Genomic DNA, 6,640 nt, shown 5'->3' on the forward strand with positions numbered 1-6,640 from the left:
TACAGCAGCCCTGGCTTAAACAAGTAAGGCTAATAATGCCCACAAATGGTTTTAGAGAGATTTAAGGAGGAAGTTATGCTTGAAATGGAAGGTTAAAGGTAATGACAGCATAGTAATCGCTAGTACTTGTGAATGTGGCCTGTTTTGATGGTGCACATTAATTCATTTCATTTTTCCAGTTATATCACTCTTTGTCTTTTTCTTGTATTTCTCTAAAATTTGAGGGGTGTGTTGGGTATTAAAATTGTTAAGTCAATCATTAACTGCACTGAAATATATTCGAGGAGGAAATAAAGGTGTATTGGTACCTTGGGCCCAGATCAGTCTTTTTTGGTTTGTTCCTACTTTGTTTTGGTTTTTTTTGTTTGTTTGTTTGTTTTGCCCTTTTGAATGGCTCATCATAAGTAAGTAGTAAGTAAGTAAGTTTATTTAAAGTATAACTTCACAGAGGTCCCAGTACACTTTACAAGAAAGAAGTACACATTACAGATAAATAGACTGCGACACATGAAAACACGGGACAACAAAATTAATACGATTAAAATAAAATTTGATGGAAAATTGATTGGAATGAAAATAAATTAGTCATGTCTCAGTGGTGTTTGCCTCTCTAGTGTGGTAAACTATTCCACTAAAGTGGAGCTGAATGTGTACTGTGAGTGTAAGTGGGGTGCTAGCCCATGAAGAGCTTTGTAGGTAATAAGGAGCAGCATGTAGTCTGACCTGAGTGAAATGGGGATACAGTGAAGTGAGGACAGAATTGGTGTTATTTGCTCAATTTTTTTTTTGACGGACACTTTTGACAGGATGACATGCTTGGTGGAGTCTGACCATAGAACCACATCAGGATGTAGGGTGGTGGTGGTAATGTGCTGGGGGAAGTTTATCTGCACCCGAAGGTCCACAAACATCTTCCAGTCTTTGCTGAGGCCAGGATTCCTGCAGATTTTCTAGTAGCAGGTGTTGTTTGTTCCCCAGCTCTGACAAAGTTGATGAGCTTGGAAGAGCAGGTGTGCCTGTTTGTTTCCAGTCCTTTGTTGATGGTTTGAGCAATGACCTTCAGAACTTGATCGTGGTGCCAGTGATATCTCCCATCTGCTAAGGCTTTTGGGCAGCCACTCAGTATGTGCTTGAGTGTTCCACATTCTGAGCAAAGTGGACACGTTGGTCTGTTTTTCCCCATGTGTGGAGGTTACCTGGGCTGGGTAGTACATCATACACTGCCTGGATGAGGAACTTTACTCTGTGGAGCTCAGACTTCCACAGGTCCGCCCAGGTCACTTTCCTTTCAAGAGCAGCGCCCCATTTTGTCCATGCTCCTTGCTTCTTCATACCAACTGTTCTGCATTTCTTACATCCTCCATGGCTGCCCTCACTCCTTACTGCACCAGGTGCCGGTTTTCCTGACTGCTGGTATTCATGTGAGGAGCAGGGAATGATCCCAGTGCGGCTCTACCATGCGTGACTACACCTACCAGTCTGCTGTGGCGGAATCGTGCCTCAGGCTGCTGGACCTCTTCTGCTGCTCGCCATTTCCTGCCCATTCCCACCTTAATTCCTGCTTTGACCGCCTTTTGGTCCTTCGACTCTTGGTATTCCAATACGTCTCTTCTCCTCAATACCTTGAATTCCTCTTCCAAGGATTTGAATGGAAGCTTGAGTTTGTTGCTGTTGCCATAGAGCCCAAGTCTTTCTCACCTTTCTCACCTTTCTTTCTAAAGCCTCTACTGTTGAGACAGGCTCTTCATACACCAGGAGAGGCCAAAAGATTCTTTTAATTATCTCAAAAACAACATAAGATCATTTTCTTAAAAAATCAAAAATTTATTTCAAGGTTGTCCTCATTGCCGTTTCCAGTGCACAGAGGATGTGGTGGTGCACTTGGTGGGCCGGTGGCTGGACACTTCATCCAGGGGGCATCTGAAAACAAAGCTTTGGGAGAAGAGGACACAGAATTATGCATAAACATGTGAAAGTCAGGCAAACTGGTAGAACACTCTCGTCTTGATGGTTATTATGCAAACAATAAGCAGCATGTTTTTGATAAATCATTTCTTTCATTGCCAAAACTGCTTAAAGCTTTTAACCAATAACAAGTTTCAAAAGTCTAATGAAAAGTTTTATATTGAATGAAAGTTTGAAGTAAGATGAGGTTGTAAGATTGCATGGGGTCACAAACAAATACACACAAATTCATTCATTCATTCAACCGGGTGTCTCTGGTTTATGCTAAAATGCTACATCCTCTTACAAATGAGCTCTGCATGGCTTAACCTTTAGCCACACAGGTCATTGAAAGGAGATCATTTGCAATCACCCTGCGGATGACAGGGATGGATGGCCGGGCCATGAGCTGGATGCTCACCAGAGTTTTGAATAAAGGCAACCTCTTGGTGAAAGGCCGGAACTCCTCGTTCTGCTTGGCAGGAAGGGATCGGCTCTCATCTGCAGGAGAGATACACACTGTTGTTGTGGTTAATTAAAAGTATAAGTAAAAAGATTTATTGAAGCCACATGAGGTGTGTAAGTTTTTTGGTACTAAGCAGTCATTGGTGTTTACACTTTACTTCCAAAAGATCACTTGGTAATCAATAGTGTGGCCAGTATTGTGACCACTAGGGGAGAACAGGGTAAATAGAGCCAGTGGGTAAAATGAGCCACCCCCTTTATCTAGGTAACCATAAGCAAAAGTAATCATGTGACCGCAAATTAAGAAAGTATAGTTCACATTACTCAATCCATCTTGGACTCAAGCACATGGAGAGAGTGGTAAGCAAAACAGAGCAAATAAAATGATATTTGTCATGCCAAGTGAATTCATCATGTTACTTAAGTTATCAGTCTTGTATCTTAATTAAAATAGATACATTTTGGACATTATTGCATGTTAATTTAAGTCAGTGTAAGCTACAAAACAAGGTCATAAACTTAGCATAACTGTGGATCTGAGCCACTGTGTGAAACAGTTTTGTCAAAATGGAGGTTGTAGAGTAAAACGTGCCAGTGATATTAGAGCAAGTTGAGTCAATGGCTCAATATACCCCCAAAAATTATTCTCTGATATTCTAGAGTCTAGAGACCCTGTTTATGTTTGATCCATGTTACAAGTGTTACAGTGTTGATGAATAAATACCTTATTGTTGACTAATGTTAAGTGTAAGCCACACACAAACATGCTGTACACATAAAGTGTCTTAGTAAGGTGTTGGTCCACCATGTGCCACCAGAACAGCTTCAATACACCTTGGCATTGATTCTACAAGTCTCTGAACTCTACTGGAGGGATGAGCACCATTCTTCCAAAAGATATTCCCTCATTTGCTGTTTGGATGATGGTGGTGGAGAGCGCTGTCTAACACATCAGTCCAAAATCTCCCATAGGTGTTCAGCTGGATTGAGATCTGGTGACTGTGAAGGTCATAGCATATGATTCACATCATTTTCATACTCATCAAACCATTCAGTGACCACTCATGCCCTGTGAATTGGGGCATTGTCATCCTGGAAGAGACCACTCCCATCAGGATAGAAATATTTCATCATAGGATAAAGGTGATGACTCACAACAACTTTGTATTGATTTGCAGTGACCCTTCTCTCTAAGGGGACAAGTGGACCCAAACCATGCCAGCAAAATGCCCCCCACAGCATAACAGAGCCACCGGATCCCCTCAGTGTAGGGGTCAAGCATTCAAACCTGTACCAGTTTTTCCTTTAATTTGTCACCTGTCTGTATACACAAAAGCACATTACACACACATTCTTTCTGTAGCTAACAAACAAAGATCACAGTTTAATCTTTACTGAAAATGTTTAGGTAACATGTTGAACAACAAGACACAAACATATGATTTTACTTAAAAGTATGAGTTTTTTCTTTTGTTAAATTGATGGCATTACTAAAGTTCAAAATTATCTCAAATTTGTTTGATTTTGTGTAATTTTTATATCAGTATTTAATATTAGCACTATTTACCCCATCCTCATACTCATTTTACCCCTACCTTGGGGTAAGTTGTGCCATAGGACTAACTTTTTTATGTGGTCTCATCATCCTAAAACCACAATAATTAGATAACTTCTTTTAATTTCCATGGGTACACAACAACCTGAGGTGTATATATAGTAACTATTATTTGAAACAAATACACTTTAATTTTGCAGTAAAATCATCAAATGTAAAAAGTGGCTCATGTTACCCCTGTTCTCCCCTACTTTATTTTCTTGGATGTTGTGATGCAGTTTGACTGTTTATGGTAAAATGCAAATAAATGTGGCCCTGATGCTCATCTTGCAAATAATTAGAAGCATCTCATGACCATCATTGTATATTTTGGTTTAAATATCCCATAACCCTTATATTCCTTGTCTGTATCACATTAAAAGAATTTGTGTTGTTATAACATGATAAATTGCTGTTGATAAGAAGAATCTTTTATGTTGTTAAAACAAGAAAAAGATCAAGAGATGAAAAATTAACAATGACTAGCTTATGTGGTTTTATTCAGTTTGATTTACAGACATACAAAACAATACAAAATAAAGCCTTTGCAATAACACATAAAAACTTTCTCTACATGTCTACATCAATAATTTTATATTATTGATTGGTCAGGTTAGGCCTATTTGATAGTCTAGCCATCAGAGTCACTGACCGGATCTTTTTTTCATTAAACCAACTTATTGTGTTATAACGAGAGAGGTTACTTTTTAAAAGATTTCATGATATAACAAGATGCAACATTTTGTTATAGTAAGAAAATGTTCTTGTTAAAATAGAATAATTTTGGTATCTAGTAATACCATGACAAATAACTTGTTGGAGTGTGAAAAGATCTTGTTAAAATGAAAAAACTTTTTACATTTTAACAAGAAACTGAGCAAAAATGTTTTATGTCATGGTGGCAGCAATACACTGCCATACAAAAGCACTGATATCCTGCACCCTAATTTTAATCTCAATACAAAAAGGAACAGTTACACAAGTATATTTAAGGTGTGCCTGGGGACAGCGTCACAGTAAAGTGATGCCTTCACTTGGTAAGATCAATAATACGACTATGGCATTCAATTAAAACCAGACCACATTAGACAAATTAGAAAATGTACTCTATAAAGATACTGTGTGATGGTATTTCATAAGGTAAAAATAACTTTTCTACTTATATTGTTAAGTGAAAAAGAGGAGCTCTACATGGCCATAACCAATGAAATGGAGAGACGTGGAATCGTGCTGTGAATTTCTAGCCAGAAGATTAGTGAAATTTTGTTTTATCACAAATAGCATTAAGGTTTCACAAATCTTAAACTGTGTTTTAATGAGTCTCTAGAGTCTCCTTGGTAATCTATTCCAGATTTGACAAGTCTATGTGGTTTTTGATCGAGACGTGGTCCAATGTGGTCTGGATGGAGAAAAAAGAAACAGTGAAATCGCCCTTTCTTCTGTTTTCATAAGCTAAAAAAAAGCTTCACAAATCTGAAAGTGGGTTTAAACAACGTTAAGGATTTTGCTACAATGTCTAACAATTTTTGTGTAAAGTGTAAATGGTGAAAAAACAGAGAATCAGCCACTAAATATCATTATTTATGTTTCCCATTGTTCTCTCAGACAACTGCTGCCTGTGTTCGATTGTGCCAGTGATCAAATCAAACAGCCTATCAAAAGTCATGGTCAGTATTCAAAGTGACCAATCATAGGAGCAGTGTGTCTATTCTATTCCTGCCTCCAAAGTCTAAAAAGTCAACTTGACAAGCGAGTGGGTGTTGAGCAGTGGCAATCGTGTAGGGAGGTGTGCACTCACATCACATGCATGCACCTGGTTTTTATGTGCAAAGGTTGTGAGACTAATTACATGTCATATACGGCAACCTCAAAAAATTGTTACACAAAGAAGAAAAAGAGGAAAACACCCAAATTCCATATTATGTTTTTATTGAATCACATCTATTGTTATATAATTGCTGCACATGCACATGTAGACTGGATATCTAAATTAGTACAGGGTTTAAAAGAATTAACTTGGATTATCTTTGAATGATCTGAGGCAGGTGTTTAACCTAACAAGATTTTAAAGTGTATGTTTAAACTGTAGTGTAGATTGAATTTATCAGTAGTGTAAATTTTAATCCTTGTGTCACCAACACTGTCTTTGATTAAGTTATTCAAGTACAAAGGTAAAACTTATCACAACAGTTCTTTCTGATGTGTAGTCTACAGTTCTGACCTGGTAGTATTCATGAAGTGATGAGTAGTATTGTTTTTTCACATATATAGTGTGGATGAAATACTTGTATAACAAGGCCAGAAAGGTCTTGCATGGAGGGATGCCAAACTGTAAATTTATTGACAATTACCTTGTTAAAATGGACTAAATAATTGGTGGCTGCTCAGATTGGTCGGTCCACCACTTTGGTACAGACTGAAATATCTCAACAACTATTGCAGTGAACGCCATGGGATTTTTGTATAGACATATATGGCCCCCAGAGGATGAGTCCTAATATTAGGCTTTGGTGATTTTTCTTCTATCGCAACCAGCAGGTCAAAGTTTTCACTTATCTAGTGAAATATCAACATTTGCAAAATGGATTGGTTGCTACAGATATTCATGGTCCCCGAGGAAGTATTCTAAAGACTTTA

The sequence above is a fragment of the Thunnus albacares genome, chromosome 5 (assembly GCF_914725855.1).
Source record: "Thunnus albacares chromosome 5, fThuAlb1.1, whole genome shotgun sequence".
In the NCBI taxonomy this organism is placed as follows: Eukaryota; Metazoa; Chordata; class Actinopteri; order Scombriformes; family Scombridae; genus Thunnus; species Thunnus albacares.